Raw genomic sequence first — 19,998 nt, 5'->3', positions numbered from 1 at the left:
GTGGTAAAATGCCCCTAAGATATTTGGAGTGCTAGGTAGTTGTTTCAGGTTTTGGAAGCCATCCCAAATCTAGAATCAACCCCAAAGCAGGCTGGAACAGGGAACCCCAACTTGGAGTACAAAAACTAGATCTTGGAACTCTAGATCTCATCTAACATAGATTCAAGTGATATGCTTAAGCATAATTGGGCTCATGCTGAACAATTTTTACCTTTTGTCTTCCCAGGTTATGAAGATATTTCAGCTATAGGTAATCTGTATCTGCTCCCCTGGATATGCCCTTAGGATTCAAGGTTAATAATTGAGAAACTCATAAAGCAAATGGCACAATTAAGAAAAAGCTTATTTTCCTCTGTAATATAAGCTAGAAAACGGAAAGACCTGGTCAATAAATTTGACTCTGAGCTTTAACACTATTTCACAACTTGATCTCTGCAGGGAGTAATAGAAATGGACAGAAGCTTCTACTACACAGACTTTTATGGCATTTTTTTGGCACTTTCCTCATGAAAGGAGTAGCAGGCTATATTCTGCCTCTGCTCTTGAAAACAAGAAAACAGCATGTAGATTGACAGGTGGTTCTCAACCATTCTAAGCTCAACAAGTACTGAAGCTGGAACCTGAAATGGTACTAGATTCTCCTTTGCCTCCTTAAAAACTGACTCTATTTCACCTCTTGTCCCCCATGACCTCTACCCTTCAACACTTCCTATCCCCCTTTAGCAGAGAATAGATCAACTGCAGTTACTCACAATGGAAACCGCTACCAGCTGAAAGCAGGTATGCTCTATCCTCTGAGAGTAGTGGCATATAGAGATGCTGGGACAATTACAGTACATGCCCCCTTTACCATATCTGACTTAAGTCAATGTAAGCAAAATCTAGGGAGGTTTTCAGAGGACTCTACTAGATTCACCAAGAAAGTTAGCCCTAACTTTAATCTTCAACCTGACTTGGGCTGACTTACATGTTATTTTGTCTACTTGTTGCACCACTGAAGAGAAGCATTGTATTTGGGCTGCGACTCAAAACTATGCTGATTCTCTGGTGGTTCAGCAGCCTGGGGATTAAGCTGTAAGAGCTTTAGTGGTCTCAGTGGCTGTTCTTGATTGGAATTCTCAGAAGGGACTTTGAGGATTTACAGCAATGAGAGCATATGTTTTTATACCTACTGGCAGTGGTGAGGAAATATATTTTCAAGCTCTAAATTATGACAGAATGAGAGAAGTAACACAGAAGAAGAAAGAAAATCTAGTCTTTTTCCAGGGACAGTTGGTGGAAGCATTGAATAAATATATTAATATAAACTCTGACATTTCTCAAGGACAGGTCCTACTTGGTACTCACTTCATCAGTCAACACCAGATATCAGAAAAAAGCTTCAAAAAACTGGTCATGGATATCAGCAGCTCCCCATGAGTTGAGTGGTCGAAATAGGATTCCAAATGTATTAAATCACGAGGAGGAAAGGGTATGGGGGTAGTCAAGACAGCAGGCTCAGAGAATGATAATGGTGTAACCAAAGCTCAGAAAGAAACCTCAGAGTCAGCTCAGGGTGCAACATGATATTTCAAGAAAATGTTTCTTAAAATGGTTCTTGTACTGGAAAGCCAGTACATTGGTTATAAGTGTTCCTCCGTGAGGATCCCACTCCCCCAATTCATACCCCTAATGTAAGAAAAGTGGTCAGTGGGAGATGGACCATCCCTGCCTTTAAAGGGAAGAAGGGGCCCCCACTTCACAGATGGTCTTATCTGAAGACTTTAGGCCTGGAGACTCAGGTGGCTCCCAAGGAAATAAATATCCTTTGTCAAGAGCCCCAGGTGATGACCGACAATGCATGTTAGGTATTTATTTCCTAACTGGCATTGGAATTACCTACTGCATGCCAACTTCCATGCATGATCTGTATCTTCAAGAGCTTGTATTACTATGAGAGTTGATGGTAAAACTCACTCTCAAAGATTTATTTTACCTTCAGTTTGTTTGTCAAATAGAAGATATTTTTATCTCTCCTGAGCGTTTGGTGATGTCTGTATGTCCAACTCTTTTACTTGGAGATTTACTGTCATTTCAAGGTGCTTCTCTCAAGTTTATTGCTCCCAAGTTTAAGTTACTTTTTATGATATTTATTAGCACTGAGGCAGACCCCAGCCTGGATAAACTTCCTGATTAAATAAGAGATAAAGCAGACCCTCAAGTCTCAGACCAGAGAATACCTGGATGTGCTACCCGTGTTATGCTGTCAGTATCCTCTTAAAGGACAAGACTATATTTCCTCATTGATGTCAGTGCCTCATAAAACCAGAAGATAAATGGTGTTTCCAACCCTTAACTGATAAGTTTCTCGAACATGGAGACCTCGTTCCGTGTTAGTCTCCCTGTAATCCCTCCGTACTGTCTTTTTTTTTTCTTTTCTTGTCAAAACGTTCTATAAAATTCATAATAAAGCAGTATTTTTTAAAATTTTTAATTTACATAAGGTGAATAATTTCATGTATTTCATATATAAAGATTTAGAAGTATAGTGATACTTCCAATCCTCCCACCCATGCTTCCACCCTCCTTCCTCCTTCCTTTCTTATACTTTATTTTAATTTTTTAAAAAATATTTATTTTTATTTATTTGAAAGACAGAGCTTCAGAGAGAGGTAGAGACAAAGAGAAAGAGAGAGAGAGAGGTTTTCTGTCTGCTGGTTCACTCTCCAAATGGCTCCGATGGTGGGAGCTGAGCTGATCAAAAGCCAGGAGCCAGGAGCTTCTTCCAGGTCTCCCACATGAGTTCAGGGACCCAAGCATTTAGATCATCTTCCACTGCTTTCCCAGGAGCATTAGCAGGCAGCTGGATTGGAAATGGAACAGCCAGGACTTGAACTGGTGCCCATATGGGATTCCAATGCTGCAGACCACCACGCCACAGCACTGACCCCTCTTTTAATTTTTACAATGACATAGCTTTTGTTTTATTTTATAATCATACTGCCTGTTTTAAACACAAATGATGAATATAGAATTATTTAAATCTTAGGACTAATAATGAAGCCACCAATACATTTCATCTTATTGAGCCAAATGCTTGTATTATATTAACATAGATACATGAAGGCGCCGCATTGTACACAGTCCTAAACCTAAAGGATGATTTCATCTGCATCTAAGTAAGCCCAGAATCCCAGTATTTGTTTGTGTTTGAATGGACTGATCTGTCTTCAAGCATAACTCAGCAGAATGCTTGAATAGTTCACCCTCAGTCCTTCAGAGATGGGCCTCGTTTATTCTGGTATGGCTCTTGCAAAGGAATTCATAGAGCACCAATTAAAGGCTGGAGCCATTCTGCAACATATAGATAATATTCTCATTATTGTCTGTCCAAAGAGTACTTAGATGAGGATAGCATCCCATCCTTCAACTTCTTAGAAAGTGCCCTTTCAATTAAGAGAAAGAAAGTTTTATTGCATATAGGGCTACCACAAAGAAACAGTTATAGGGCCAGCATTGTAATGTAGCTGATAAAGCTGCCACCTGTGATGCTGACATCCCATATGGGTGCCAGTTCATGTACCAGCTGCTCCATTTCTGGTCCACTTCTCTTCTAATGGACTCAGAAAAGTAGAAAAGGTGACCTAACTGCTTGGTACCCTGGTACCCCTGCAGAAGACTTGGAAGAAGCTTCTTGCTCCTGGCTTCAGCCTGGCCCAGCCACAGCCATGGTGCCCATCTGGGGAAATGAATAGCAGGTGAAGGATCTCTCTCTCTCTCTCTCTCTCTCTCTCTCTCTCTCTCTCCTCTCTCTCTTTCTCTCTCTGTAGCTCTGACTTTCAAGTAAATAGGTAAATCTGATAGAAAAAATAAAAAGAGGGAGATAAAGAAAGAAAGAAGAGTGAGTGAGTTATGGACATTCCTAGGAATGGCAGTTTTTTGTAGGATACAGATTCCAGGACTTGGAATAGTCAAGTGTGTATATAAGGCTTTAAAGGGCCCTGACAGAGACCAATTCCTCTGGACAGGAATGCAGGATATTTTCCCAAGAATTAAAAAAACTATTAGCAGAAGTCCCAGTACCGGAAATCCCTAATTTGGACAAGCTGTTAACTCTATAGCAGGGAAACAGCTCATAACTCTAAAACAGGGAAACAGGTATACTGACTCAGAAACTGGGTCCACTTTCACAACCAGTGGCCTACTTTTCTAAGCAACTAGGTTCAATGGCTGCAGGATGGACTGAAGGCTTAATGGCAGGTTTTGATACAGTGATTTTGGCGGAGTAAGCCACCAAGTTGACTTTAGGTCAGACACTTGTAGTTCACACTCAGCATCAGGTGCAAGGAGTTCTAGAAATTAAAGGACATCATTGACTAACAGGAGGAACCTTCTAAAACACAAGGTTCCTTTGTTAGACAAGCCTGAGGTAACCATCAAGATGTGCCAAGTACTCAGTAACTACTTTCTTGCCATCTTAACGTGCTGAACAGTTATCTCACTCTTGTGTACAGACAATGCATCGATTGTATTCTGGTAGGCCTGAACTGCAAAAGCAACTTCTTGAAAATCCAGATCTTGAATGGATTACTAAGGGTAATAGTTTTTGGAGGAAGGAGTTAGAAAGACTTATGCCACAGTGGTACATACTCAGGTGACAAAAGTTAAGAGGTTGTCCTCTAACATTTTAGCTCAGAAGGCTGAAATTCCTGCTTTGACTAAGAAATTGCAATTAGGAGAAAGCCAAAGAGTTAACATTTACAGACTTACAGACTCCAAATATGCTTGCCTTGTCGTGCAGGCACATGCAGCAATTTAGAGAACAAGAGGCATAGACTTCACAGAACTCTTCCATTAAACAGGAGGAAGTGACATTAGCTCTCCTTAAAGCAGTTCTGGAACCTCTGGAAGTGGCTGCCATGCACAAAGGAAGAAAGTCATGTCAGCAAAGGAAATGCACTAGCAGATGAAACAGCAGAGAGAGCTGCTGCATGGACTCTAGAAATGGCTCTAATACCTCAGCCCTCTACCGTTAACAAAAAATCCTTATTATATCTAAATCTCTGTTTAAAGAAGTAACCTCCTGCTTTGGCCTCCCACAATCACTCCAAGAGGACAGAGGACCCTCTATTGTGTCTAAAATAACTCAACACATAGCCATGGATCTAAAGACCTCTTGTTATCTCTATAGCTCTTGGAGATCTCAGTCATCATGTAAAGTTGAAAATAGTCTTTAAAAAATCCTGGCTAAGCTTTGCCAAGAGACCTCAGAATCATAGGTTAAGCTATTGCCCAATGCCTTACTCAGGATGAGAACGGCATCCAAGCCTGCTTTAAAACTTAGTCCATTTGAAATGCTATGTGAAAGACCATTGCTCTCTTCCATCATACTCTTTGATTCAGATAAAATATATTCTCAATCTAGGTCACATACAAAAGATTCTGATGGAATACAATAATAAAATTCTCCCAGTATCAGATCCAAAAAGTCATGAAGATCTATATCCACAGGAGACCTAGTTTATTAAATACTTCAAAAGAAGGCTCTCCTCTGACCTGAATGGAAGAGACCCTACCAGGGGCCATACAGCACTCCTACTGCAGTTAAATTACAGGGTTTCCAAGCAGTGTACTTTTCTTAAGAATCTTGAGTCTTCACAGGTGCACACAGAGGATTATTCTGCTTACTCCTGAGAGCCAATTGAAGTTTCAGATATGACTTTGAAAAGTAAAAATATAAGTAAAACTTTGCTTTTGTCATGCCAAGGTTGTTGCACTTTATGGAACACATGTTTTATCTACTTCTCTTCCTGGTTCTTTCAGGAAGCTACCACTGCAAGGAGAACTTACTAGTGCATTCTCACATCATCATAGGAGGAAATACTGATATACCATAGGAAGCTACTTTTTTTTCAATAAGAGTGCAAAGAACATTTAATGAGAGAAAGTCTCTTCAACAAATGATGCCAGAACAACTGGATATCCACATGCAGCAGAAGGAAGCTAGACTCCCAAAATCATATTATAGAAACAGTCAACTCAAAATGGATCAATGACCTAAATAAAAGAACTAAAACAGCAACAAAGGGATAAATCTTTGAGGTTAGATTAGAAAATATAGGAATGAATTTTTACAACCTTGGACTGAACAATATATTCTTTTTTTCTTTAAATTAATCATGTTGTGTTGTTTTAATTAAGTACAAAGACTTTTCCAACATGTCACCTAGAGATCATTTCACCCACTGCTCTGCTTGGTAGCCAGTCTCTTGTCTCTCTCTTCAGCAATGGTGAGGCGGATCCCTTTTCCTCGAGGAAGAGATATCTATGGTTTGTTGCCTTTGCCAATAACAAAAATGTTGGAGAGCCGAGTGGCAAAGCTGTTGCCATTGGCATCCTTTACATGGACCACATCAAAAGAGCCAGGATGCCTCTCTCTGTTGGTGATCACACCAATTCTTCCCATGTTTGCACCTCCAGTCACCATGCACAGATTACCAGTGTCAAACTTAATGAAATCGGTAATCTTGCCAGTCTCCAAATCAATCTGAATGGTGTCATTCATCTTGATGAGGGGATCAGGGTAGCGAATGGTATGAGCATCACGGGTCACCAGATGTGGGATTCCTTTTGTGCCCACCAAGATCTTCCTCACTTCGCATAACTTGTACTTGGCCTCCTCAGGTGTAATACAATGAACAGCAAAGCGACCCTTGGTATCATAGATCAGATGGAAATTCTCTCCAGTCTTGTCAATGCTGATGACATCCATAAAACCAGCAGGGTAGGTTATTTCAGCTCGGACTTTGCCATCAATCTTAATGAACCGCTGCATGCAAATCTTCTTTACTTCGTCTCCTGTCAGGGCATACTTCAGCTTGTTCCTTAGGAAAATGGTGAGAGGAAAACATTCTCTAAGCTTGTGGGGACCAGTGGATGGACGAAGAGCAAACACACTGGTCAGTTTATCCAGCATCCAATGCTTTGGAGCTGCTACTCGCTTCAGATGCTGCCTAGTGAGCCGTGGCGCCGGCCGGAAGTTGCTTTTAAAAACCTACTTAATGGGCAGGCACCGCGGCTCACTTGGCTAATCCTCCACCTGCGGCGCCGGCACACGGGGTTCTAGTCCCAGTTTGGGGGCCAGATTCTGTCCCAGTTGCTCCTCTTCCAGTCCAGCTCTCTACTGTGGCCCGGGAAAGGCAGTGGAGGATGGTCCAAGTGCTTGGGCCCTGCACCTGCATGGGAGACCAGGAGGAAGCACCTGGCTCTTGGCTTTGGATCAGCACAGCGCCTGCCATAGCAGCCATTTGGGGGGTGAACCAACGGAAGGAAGACCTTTCTCTCTGTCTCTCTCTCACTGTCAAACTCTGCCTGTCAAAAACAAAAACAAAAACAAAAAAAAAACCCTACTTAATGCCTGGGGCAACCTAAACCACACTTCAGGTCAGCTTTTACAGCAAGCATTCAAGTCTGTGGATGTTCTAGATAAGGTAATGGTGAACAGCTAATTACCCTTTGAATAAATACTGATCATTGCAAAACTTTATACCCAGACTAAATGAGTGTTTGACCTGTGCAAGGAAAGTCTATTAGCTCCCATTGTTTGGTAAACAACACAATATAGTCTTCTTTTATTAAGAGATATTTCACCTACAATTTGTCTTTTTCCAGTTATGCTAACCCTGTTTGACAAATTTGTTTATTTCAGAGTTTAATAGCTTCTCAAAGTAATGATGAACAAGCGGGGGCCTCAACCATGGGCAGTAAGTTATAAATCTTCTGGCTCATGATATGTTCATTAGATGAGATAGGTACATAGTTCCACACCCAGGATAGGCAGGGCCCATGGCCCAGACCAGCAGCAGGTAGAATTAGAAGATGGATCATCAGGCCGGCGCCACAGCTCACTAGGCTAATCCTCCACCTGCGGCGCGAGCACCCCGGGTTCTAGTCCCAATTGTGGTACTGGATTCTGTCCCAGTTGCTCTTCTTCCAGTCCAGCTCTCTGCTGTGGCCCGGGAAGGCAGTGGAGGATGGCCCAAGTGCTTGGGCCCTGCACCTGCATGGGAGACCAGGAGGAAGCACCTGGCTCCTGGCTTCGGATCAGCACAGCTCGCAGGCCGTAGTGGCCATCTGGGGGGTGAACCAACAGAAGGAAGACCTTTCTCACTGTCTCTCTCTCTCTCTCTCTCTCTCTCACTGTCTAACTCTGCCGTCAAAAAAAAAAAAAAAGAGAGAGAGAGAGAGATGGATCATCATCCCTCAGCACCCCTTAAGACTAAAGGATGGAACTCTCTAAGGAAGGAATGATGTGGAGTGAATAGGCAGATAACTAGTTTAAGTCTGCGTGAACTGGAATTCACTAAAAGGCCCAAAAGTAATTCTATCTTCTTACATGTCAATCAAAACATCTTTTTCCCCAGATGCACCTGTTTCACATGGGACCTAAGCAGGGACACTATGAAAATATGGAAATTAAACTCCACATGGACCTTGTGGAAGCATCACAGAATTCCCAAATGGTTTCACATATTCATAAGCCGCCCCCAACCCTCTACCTCATAACAGGGGCCAACATCAGGGAGAGGCTCCATTTTGGCACAGAACACAGCTGGATGTCTTGCACAGGTGTCCTCTCCATCTGTTCTGATCATTAGAATCTAAATGCTTCAGAAATGACAATTTAAATGTTAGTTTGTGTTCACACCAAAGTATTTTCTCCAGTTATATATTCAAAGAAAATAGTAGCTCCAGTTGTGTAAATACAAACTTTGATGAATTGATCAGGGAAGGTAATATCCAACAGAAACCACTGGTGCAGGGGCTGGCATTGTGATCCACTCTGCCTGTCAAAGCAGGTAAAGCTGCCATATTCGACTCTGGTATACCATATGGGCACCTGTTCCAGTCCCAGCTGCTCTACTTCCATCCACCTCCCTGTTAATGTGCTATGTAATGTAATGTAATGAAATGAAATGAAATGTGCCTGGCAAAGCAGTAGAGGACAGCTCAAGTACTTGGGACTCTGCACCCATGCTGGGAATCCAGATAAAACTCCTGGCTCTTGGCCTTGGACTGGCTCAGTTCCAGCTATTGCGGTCATCTGGGTAATGAACCAGAAGACATAAGCTTCTCTCAGTTTCTTTCTCTCTCTCTCTCTCTCTCTCTCTCTTCCACTCAAAATAACAAAAAACTTAAAGCAAATTTCAAAGCCTAATACATAACTCTGCTTCTTTGCTCTTTCCTCTGAGACTGTAGTTCCATTGCTTGCTCCTGAGCTGCTGAACCAGTTTATTTCCCACCTGGCTCTTGCCAGTCAGCAGCATTAACATTTCCCAGGAGGTTTGCTTCCTAATGGTCACAGACTGAGATGACCAAATATGCCTTCCAGTATTTATCATTCTCCTTGTAGGGAGGAAGAAAATGGACTCTTGAGATTGATGTCTGGAATTAATTGGAAGTAGAAGGCATTTCTGCAAGACAGATGATAGAAACACATCAAAAATAAAAGAGGATGAAGAACAAAAAGCATCATAAAGCACTGGTGGAGTCCTTACTGTGCAAGTCTTTCAACTCTCAGGTGTTTACATCCAGCCTGGCAACTTTGACCCTCCTTTAACAAATATTCGGATGGTGGTAATGCTGAATACCCACTCAGATTTTCAAACATTATCCTTCTGTTTGAGAATCATCTCTTTTATGTTCAGGTAATTTCTTCAACAAGGCTTCCTGAAGGAAATCCTTTCTTTGTTTTTCATCATAAATGCTGAAAAGTTACTGCCCATTCTTTCTTTCATTCTTACAGAAGTATTGGCTAAGGGTCAAAAAGTTTTCTTGAGGAAAAGAGGGAACAATGAAATCAAATTTCAAAATATTTCATTGAAAATGCAATACCAATTATTAGTATCTTAGTGATATTATAATTATCTTGCAAGATTTTCTTATAAATGTTATATGAAAAGAAATCAAAGATCATGTAGGAATTATATAAAAACACTTTTCTATGAGAATTTTTTTGACAGGCAGAGTGGACAGTGAGAGAGAGAGATAGAGAGAGAAAGGTCTTCCTTTTCTGTTGGTTCACCCCCCAATGGCTGCTGCGGCCAGCGCACTGTGGCCAGCGCACTGCGCTGATCTGAAGCCAGGAGCCAGGTGCTTCTCCTGGTCTCCCATGTGGGTGCAGGGCCCAAGGACTTGGGCCATCCTCCACTGCCCTCCCAGGCCACAGCAGAGAGCTGGACTGGAAGAGGAGCACCAGGACAGAATCCAGCGCCCCGACCCCTGACCGGGACTAGAACATGGTGTGCTGGCGCCGCAGGCAGAGGATTAGCCTATTGAGCCAGGGTGCAGGCTTTTCTATGAGAATTTAATGAACCATAAGCATTTGTAAAGTTGAAAAATGTGAGACAATGTGTTGCATAAATACAAATCAACAAAGTTCCTTAGGAGAAAAGAATTTTTTAAACGATTAATTATTTATTTGAAAAGCAGAGTTACAGAGAGGCAGAGGCAGAGAGAGAGAGAGAGTACTCTTCCATCTGCTGGTTTATTGTCCAAATGGCTGCAATGCCAGAGATGGGAGAGATGGGCCCAATCTAAAGCCAAGAGCCAGGAGCTTCTTCCAGGTCTCCCACAATGGTGCAGGGGCCCAAGAACTTGAACCATCTTCTAATGCTTTCCCAGGCTATAGCAGAGAGCTGGATCAGAAATTGAGTAGCCAGTATTGGAACCAGTACCTATACGGAATGCTGACATTTTGGGTGGTGGCTTTACCTGTTATCACAGAGCCATCCCCCCCCCCCACCACCACCACCAAAGAAAAGAATTTTGAAACAATATTTATTTCTTTTCTTGAAAGGCAGAGTTAGAGAGAGATAGGAAGAGAAGAGAGAAGGAGGGAGGGAGAGAGAGAAAGAGAGAATCTTCCATTTGCTAGTTTACTCCTCAAATGGCCACTAAAGTCAGGGCAGTGCCAGGCCAAAGCCAAGACACTCTTTGGGTCGCCCACCTTGCGCCTACATACGTGGGCAATCTTCTGCTGCTTACCTAGAGGGTAAGATAATAAGTCAGTAAAAAGATAAAGTTAAAAAAATCTGTGCTCAATTTTCTCTGCATTTTCTAGGAAGCTGAATAGGAAGTGGGGCAGCCAGAACTTGAGCCAATTCCCATACGGGATGTCAGCATCACATGAGTGGTTTAACCTGCTGTACAACAATGCCAGCCAGGAGAAAAGAAATTTCAAGTTCAGAAATATTTATCTCAACCAACAAGAATTAAAACTAATTTTGGCTTCTTCTCCATAAAATCTTTTTAAAAAACAAAAACTTACTTTCCTCACCCTAGATCAGTTCTGGAGCAAATGAACATTTGTATGATTTCATGTCTTTTCTGAGAGCCATTTTCCTAGCATGCCCTTCTCTGAACCTTTATTCCTATTAAATCTCATTTATTCTTCAAAGCTTAGACCAGATATCCATCATCTCATGGACTATTTACCTGATCTCCATTAGAAAGATACGGTCTTGGCCGGTGCTGCAGCTCAAAAGGCTAATCCTCTGCCTGCAGCGCCAGCACCTCGGGGTTCTAGTCTCGGTCAGGGTGCCGGATTCTGTCCCGGTTGCTCCTCTTCCAGTCCAGCTCTCTGCTGTGGCCCGGGAGTGCAGTGGAGGATGGCCTGGTCCCTATACCCTCATGGGAGACCAGGAAAAACACCTGGCTCCTGGCTTTGGATCACCGCAGTGCACTGGCCACAGCTCACTGGCCGCAGCGGCCATTGAGGGGTGAACCAACGGAAAAGGAAGACCTTTCTCTCTGTCTCTCTCTCACTGTCCACTCTGCCTGTCAAAAAATTAAATTAAAAAAAGATACAGTCTTTATTTCCACAATATTTTCACAAATCAGTATTATAGCACATAAAATGTGAGAACACACTAATTTAGTAGTAAGGCTTTTGTAAGAACGCATTGAAGACATGGATGATGTTTCACTCATCCTTGCAAGTTCTTTGCAGAATTTGGCAAGAGAAAACACTATATGTCTTCTTATCCTATGGGAGAGTTGTCTGAATGTGAAAAGAAGAGAGAACAAGCAGAAATCATTAGAAATGTTGAACACTTCGTCAGGAAAGTGACTCATCCAACCTCTTCACTTTGCTGTTGAAGAAACAAGCACAGAATAAGTAAGTGCAAATAATAATCCTCCCAGTGGAACCCCCAGCTATATAATGAGTAGTTCTTTAGCTCTTGTGATTCACCTATCCCTAGATATTAAGTACTTACATGATGAGTGCAATAATTAGGTATTATTAGATAGTGAATAAGGGCAAACCTGAACTTCTCATTTAGAGATTCACAGTCTGAGGGCTGATGTATGGTGGATGACACAGCACCCAGAAACTAAGCACAGCAGAGATCTGAAAACTGAAGAAGGCTATTATCTAGCAGTCATGATATTGGTATAACAGGTGTCTAGAGTTATTGAGAATATCGAGCCTGAGATGCAGGAGGGTAGGATAAGTATGTGTTGGTTTCCCTGGGTTACCTTAAAAAAGACATTACAAAAATGACAATACTCACATGCTTAAAAATAAGTACCAGTCTTTTAAGTGGAGATTACACAGAATGGAGAATGTCCGGAGATCATGAGTCTCACAGGATAAAAAATAGTCAACTGCATCTTGACCCCAAATAGAATCAAGCAAATGACAGTCATGAAACAAAAATCAGATTTAAAAGTTTCTGACCTATGATCACAAATTACTTCCATTTGGTCACAAAAATCCCAAGGAGCTAGAGAACAAAGAACATGTGAGCTTGAGAACTGGAGCTAGCAAAGAACTCTGGAGATGTTTACTAGCATATTACAGGACTGCTGGAATCAGTACCACTGTTTGAAGGAATAGCATTATGTTGGAAAGAAAATTGAGCCTGTATTTAAAAAAAAAGATTTTTTTTTTAATTTTATTTAAGGAAATTTAAATTTCATGTATTTCATATATGCAGATTTAGGAACACAGTGGTAATTTCCACCCTACCCTTCCTCAAACCTGTGCTCTCAACTTTCTTCCCCTTCATTCTCCTATTTCCATTCTTATTTTTTGCTAAGATTTATTTTTAGTTACCTTTATACACATAAGATTAACCTTACACTTACTTTACCTTAAGTAGAGAATTCAACAAATAATATGAGGGAAAAAATGTTCTTCAACAGTCCAGAAAAGGGCTACTAAAAATCGCTGCATCTCAAAGTGTCAATTTCACTCCTATAGATTACCTTTTAGGTATCCTATTAGTTACCACAGATCAGGGAGAACATATCATATTTGCTTTTTGAAAACTGTCTTATTTCACAAAGTATAATGGTTTCTGGTTGCATTCATTTTGCTGCAAACAACAGGATTTCATTTTCATTTTCACCAGGTAGTATTCCATAGTGTATATATGTAATAATTTCTTTATCCAGTCTTCTGTTGATGAACATCTCAGTTGATTCCATATCTGAGCTATTGTGAAATGAGCTGCAAATGAGTAAAGATCACTCATTTATATGCTGATTTCTATTCCTTCGGGTAAATTCCCAGGAGTGTGATGGATGGATCACATGGTAGGTCTATATTCAGATTTCTGAGATATCTCCATACTGTTTAGGAATTAAGATGTGCTGATTCTTAGAGGGAGTTTGGGAGGATTCTATCCCTTTCAATTGCTTTGTAGCCATTTGGGGAGTGAACCAGCAGATGGAAGACCTTTCTCTTTGTCTCTCCCTCTCACTGTCTGTAACTCTAACTTTCAAATAAATAAATAAAAATCTTTAATAAAAAAGGTACATTAGGTTGGTTCATGGTAAATATCAGGAAAATATGATAAAATATCAAGAGAGAGATAAAGGCAAAGTAAATCAGAATTTAGGAGAATGAAAGCTAATAGAAATGCAAGGTAGCCCCTGAGAAGGAAAAGAAATTAGGAAAAATAGGAGGGACAACATGTGAGAAGACTTCACATTGAGTGAGATGAAGATTTTTCAAAAAGGGGACAGGAGACAGCATGTAAGCATTTCAAACAAAGCTGAGAGGTGATTTGGGTGGATCACATGGATATCCAGTGTGATCATGGCCAAGGGATGCACACCTAAAATATTTTTAAATGAGTATTCTCTACGGCATTCTTAACTCAAGTCATTCATTTACCTATTTATGTAATTAACCTTATAAGTAATTAGCAATATTTAAATCTTATCTATTATCATAATTAGTTTTTTTTAAAAAATTTATGTACAACAGTAATTAACAAACTACTTTAAAAATAACTCATATTTGCTGAGTTCCCAACCTGCTATACATTTTCATGCCTTATCTTCTGCAATTCTCATAATGTATTACTATCATCAGTTGAGAACATAGTGGCTCATGGACTGGGCTTGGGTTTGATTGATAAAAATTCTATGAAATATTCTATATTAGCTTTTATGGCAAGTCTGAACAAAGTATTATCTCATGCTCCTCATGTACCAAAAATATCATTATCATATTGCACCATTAGCAATTATGTCAGTCTGACCAATATTGCTTTCATAATATATTTGAGCCTAGATAATTTCATGTTTAGTTTGTCTCATGAGTCTGCTTACTGGTGGGTTCAACAGCATGGCACTGAGATCCTAGCAAAAACTCTTTCAAGGCCTCACAATGTGGTGCAGAAACAGAAAGGGAAAGAGTCACGTACCAAAGGGACCAAGTGCATGGGATGGCCATACTTTATAATGACCCACTGACACAGGCACAAACTCAGTCCAGCAAGAACTACATCAGTGTCTCCCAAGAGTAGTGCCCCAGGACTAAATGACCTTGCACAAGGACCCATCTCATACAGGCTCCACCACCTCAACCTTGCCATGTTGAGGACCATGCTTGCAGCATATGAGACTTTGGGGAAAACACTCAAACCATCTGCAAAAGATAGCAGCCACTAAAGGTAAAAAGACTATTTAGACATACGCTTGAACAAAACAATGATGAATGGTCAAAAGCAAAAAACAGAGTTACTATCCCACAGTGGTTGTCTACTCATTGTTCTGGGCTTCTCTTTAGTCAAGTCGATCATTCAGTCACGTGGACTTCTAGCTGTATCAACTTTCCGGGAGCAAATGGCAACATTTAAATATATGTTTCAAAAAATAAGAAGGGTTAGTTTAGTTATCCAGAAATATCTGGATGAATATATTTTTAATAGATACTTAGTCAACCCAGATAAGCCATGCCATAAAGTTTTGCTAACGATACCATGGTCAAAAATATCATGTACTCCTAAATGTGCACTAGATGTATTTGAGGATTCATAATCATTTTTAAACATCAACAATAAACTGTGTGTCATGGAATATTTGCTGTAAATGACTGGATTTCATTTTTTTACCACTGTGTAGTATTCCATAGAGTATATATCCCATAATTTATTTATCCAATCTTCTGTTGATGGGCATTTAGGTTCTCAGATATGAAAAAAAATGATGATGAAATTCACATGGAGGTACAGGAAACCTCGAATAGCTAAAGCAATCTTATACAACAAAAATAGAGCTGGAGACATCACAAAACAGCCTAGTACTGGTACAAAAACAGTTGGATAGACCAATGGAACAGAATAGAAACACCAGAAATCAATCCAAATCCTTGATCAAATACAAGTTGGAGCTAAAACCAATTCCTGGAGCAAGGACAATCTATTCAACAAATGGTGCTGGGAAAACTGGAGTTCCACGTGCAGAAGTAGGAAGGAAGACCCCTACACAAAAATCCACTCAACATGGATTAAAGATCTAAATCTGCAACCTGACACCATCAAATTATTAGAGAACATCGGAGAAACCCTGCAAGTTATAGGCACAGGCAAAGACTTCTGGAAAAGACCCGGAGGCACAGGCAGTCAAAGCCAAAATTAACAACTGGGATTACATCAAACTGAGGAGTTTCTGTACTGTAAAAGAAACAGTCAGGAAAGCGAAGAGGCAACCAACAGGATGGGAAAAAATATTTGCAAACTATGCAACCAATAAAGGATTAATAACCAGAATCTACAAAGAGAACAAGAAACTCCACCATGACAAAACAAACAACCCACTTAAGAGATGGGCCAAGGACCTCAATAGACATTTTTCAAAAGAGGAAATCCAAATGGCCAACAGACACATGAAAAAATGTTCAGGATCACTAGCCATCAGGAAAATGCAAATCAAAACCACAATGAAGTTTCATCTCACCCTGGTTAGAATGTCTATCATACAGAAATCTTCCAACAGCAAATGCTGGGGAAGATTTGGGGGAAAAGGGACACTAATCCACTGTTGGTGGCAATGCAATTTGGTAAAGCCACTATGGAAGACAGTTTGGAGATTCCTCATAGACCTGAATATAAACCTACCATACAACCCAGCCATCCCACTCCTTGGAATTTACCCAAGGGAAATTAAATTGACAAATAAAAGAGCTATCTGCACCTCAATTCACAATAGATAAGACGCGGAATCAATCTAAATGCCCATCAACACAAGACTGGATCAAACAATTATGGGATATATCTTTTGGTATATAGATTGTTGTTCAAAATGCCTGTCACCAGGCATTCATTTATTTACTCATTCATTTGTTCAATTCATATTTATCAGCTGCTTACTATGTGTCTGGAATTGTGGCAGGCACTGTGGAGGCTGAATAAATTAACTTGTCAGTGTTTTTTTCCCAGAAGAATTAAAAATAGAAACAACTCTAAGATGAAAAGCAAATATGTTAACATAAAAATAAGATTTCAAAAAATTAAATTTATATTGGAGGATCTGTACATATAATAAAGGCAGAAGAGACCTTGGCAATTATTAAGAAAGAGCTCAAATTTGAGATGAATTATTGAGGCATGGGTAGATATTTGTAAGGCAATTATGAGATATGGGGTTTCATCTTGTACAACTATATTCAGTGGAACATTCTAGTTACTAAAATTTTTATTTATTAAGATTTTTCAGGTTTTTTATCTTGTATTTTGTTGTCTCTAAGAATAATAAAAATTCTGAGCAGAGATTTCTTATAAAGTACAAAAAATAAAGAATCTGAGATTCAATTTTAGAGATCATATACACATCTGAGATATGATATAGGAGTTTATCCATGTATCTCACAGCAGTATATCTCTGATCTTTTATTCAGGTAATGTAACTGAAGGCAAGTGGAAATACTGTATCATTTTTGTAGAAACACATCTACTGTTGGTAAAAAACAATATTCATGTACAAGCTTTCACAGATAATTGTGGACGTTTTGGAGGGATTTTTTGTCTGTTTTTCACATGGAGAAAACCATCACCCATACTGAAATTGAGTCCATATGTGGGTATTGGTGGGTGGCCTCAAGGAGATGGTTGCCCAATCGTGTGCCATGTGTTTAAACTGTTGTACAGACTGGCTCTGCCCTCTTCATTTGAAGACCCTTGCAGAACTAGCCCCAGGATATGGCAAATTGGATCCCTTTCCATAAGACACTCTCCATTATGACATTTGAGAGAAGAAATCACTTTCTCTAGCAGTTGACCTCTAAAATATACTTCATGTCAGCATTTTTGTGACAATTAACATTATCATGGAAGACTGAATCTATGCCCCTTCAATCCCAGTTTCATGGTTCTCCCTCCCTCTCTCTCTCCCTCCCTCTCCCCCTCCCCCTTTCCTATCTCTCTCCCTCCCTCTCCCCCTCCCCCTTCCTATCTCTCCCTCTCCCTCTCCCAATTTCAAGGAAATGAAATAATTTAGAAATAATAATACAGTTGAAGACTAGGAAATATGCTCAAACTATTAAAAAGGGAGGAATTATACCACCCAAATATAACCTTCTTGTGATTATTTTACATGCACTATATAGACAATTAAATTTTTATATCCATTACTCATTCTATTATGCTAAGATCTAAATAAAGAGCAGATATGATAGGAAAATATTAAACTATCTTGATTGGAATGGGCTACAGGTGAAGGAATTCCTAAAGCTGTGAATGGAATCCCATTTCCCATCCCACCCACACCCAAATCAAAGTTTCTTTGAATGTGACAGAACTTTGTGGTTCATGTTTAGGCATTCTCAGAGTCTGAAGAAAAGAAAAGAAAATAATAGATTAATGTGTCAGTAGCTCAGTGAGTTGAATGATGGTGATGTATTTCATTGTCAAACCTGAGGTACCAGCTATTTCGAATCTTAACAATTTCCATAAATATCTAAGTAGAAGTGTTATAAGACACTTTATCTTCAGACACAAAGTAGTATTCTAGATTTTTAAAACAGGTGGTTATTTTCTGAAACTGAGTGCAGATATTGTGTGGTGGTACAGATTTACCACTCAGAAGACACACTGAGAGTCAGAGATAAGACCATCTACCCTGCCTTTCTAGAAGTAGCAGCTGTGGCACACAGAAAACTGACTTGAGATTCAGGTCTCAGGCTGAGCCCAATAGAGAACACATTGTGACATTGGGGGGAAAAGTAAAGGTTTTCTTTCTTGCTGAGTTTCTCTTCTCTTGCCTTCTGCCCTCACTGTAGGGATCTGTAGGGTTTGCTGTGTTCCTCCAAGTGCCAACAGTGTTGAAGCCTTGATAACTTATTAATCAAACTGTATTTAGAAAGTCTGATATTTCACCTCCTCTACTTGAATAAGTATATCTGAGGAAGGAACCTGAAAACTTGGGATATAGTATACTCTGTTCTTTTTTTGTTTGTTTGTTTTGACAAGCAAAGTGGACAGTGAGAGAGAGACAGAGAGAAAGGTCTTCCTTCTGTTGGTTCACACCCCAATGGCCGCTACTGCCTGTGCGCTACGCTGATCGGAAGCCAGGAGCCAGGTGTTTCTCCCGGTCTCCCATGGGGTGCAGGGCCCAAGGACGTGGGCCATCCTCCACTGCACTCCCGGGCCACAGCAGAGAGCTGGACTGGAAGAGGAGCAACCAGGACAGAATCCAGTGCCCCGACTGGGACAAGAACCCGGGGTGCTGGCACCGCAGGCGGAGGATTAGCCTATTGAGCTGCGGCACCGGCCTACTCTATTCTTTGTTTCCAGATAAGATGACAACCCTACAAGCCCCAACTTACCTCTTTTTGCCTCTGACTTGAGTTTGATGGTGATTCATCTCCCAGTGTAAACATAGCACAGTGGTGAAAAACTCAGGCTTGGGAACAGATTCTCAGTTTATAATGTGTTTAATTCTTAATTAATTTGATGGCCCTGGGAAAAGTATTGCATTACTCTGCCTCAGTTTACTCACCATCAAACATCAGAAGATAGTGGTGCTAACTAATTCCAAATGTTTTCAGAGGAATTAAATGAGTGTATACACACATACATACACATACACACATTATTTATATGTAATTCAACTCAATATAAACCAACACTATTGACAGAAACATGCTACCAATAATAATTCTCAGTTAAAAATGGGTGAAACAGGAAATACTTTAGGCGGGTTAATCCTAATAAAACAACAGGGGCATTGTCAAGAATCTTTATACACTAGACCTGGAATCTGGTCACAACACTGTTTGCTCATCCTCCCAAACTTTCCCCAACTGGATTCAGGAATTAACATTAAGGCTTCATTAAGAAAACATTAAGATTCCTATTTAACCTAAGGCTCCAAAGCCTGCCACTTTCTCCCCTCTCCATGAGTATCTGGGTCAAGTTTTGTGCTGCTCACACTGGGCCCTACTTTGAATTCCAGCCCTGGTGCTTACGCAATTCCTGCTGGGCCTCAGTAGCCAGGGCTGGAGTCCCACCATTGCCTAGACCTTCACACTGAAATCATCCTCCTCCTGTCTGACAAGTGCCCCCTGCTAAGTGAAGCTGCAACTGCATGGAAACAACAGTGGAAATCTACTTGTGCAAGTCCTGAATCTGTGAGGAATTTATGTTTGACTCCTCCAAGGAGGCAAACTGCAAGGCTGTATTTTCTGTCTGTAAATTATGCATTCCTTGTCATGTAGGTCATTGA

General features: G+C 40.5%; 1 pseudogene; it reads right to left on the bottom strand.

Annotated features, from left to right (window-relative positions):
- Positions 1-6,217: 6,217 nt before the first annotated feature.
- On the bottom strand, positions 6,218-12,114 carry LOC100353537 (small ribosomal subunit protein eS4-like; annotated as a pseudogene).
- Positions 12,115-19,998: the final 7,884 nt, after the last annotated feature.

Source organism: Oryctolagus cuniculus, chromosome 5 (genome assembly GCF_051225735.1).
Source record: "Oryctolagus cuniculus isolate XC-2025 breed Fujian yellow rabbit chromosome 5, ASM5122573v1, whole genome shotgun sequence".
In the NCBI taxonomy this organism is placed as follows: Eukaryota; Metazoa; Chordata; class Mammalia; order Lagomorpha; family Leporidae; genus Oryctolagus; species Oryctolagus cuniculus.
The sequence above is the reverse complement of the archived record's forward strand: the minus strand, read 5'-3'. Positions and strand labels throughout refer to the sequence as shown.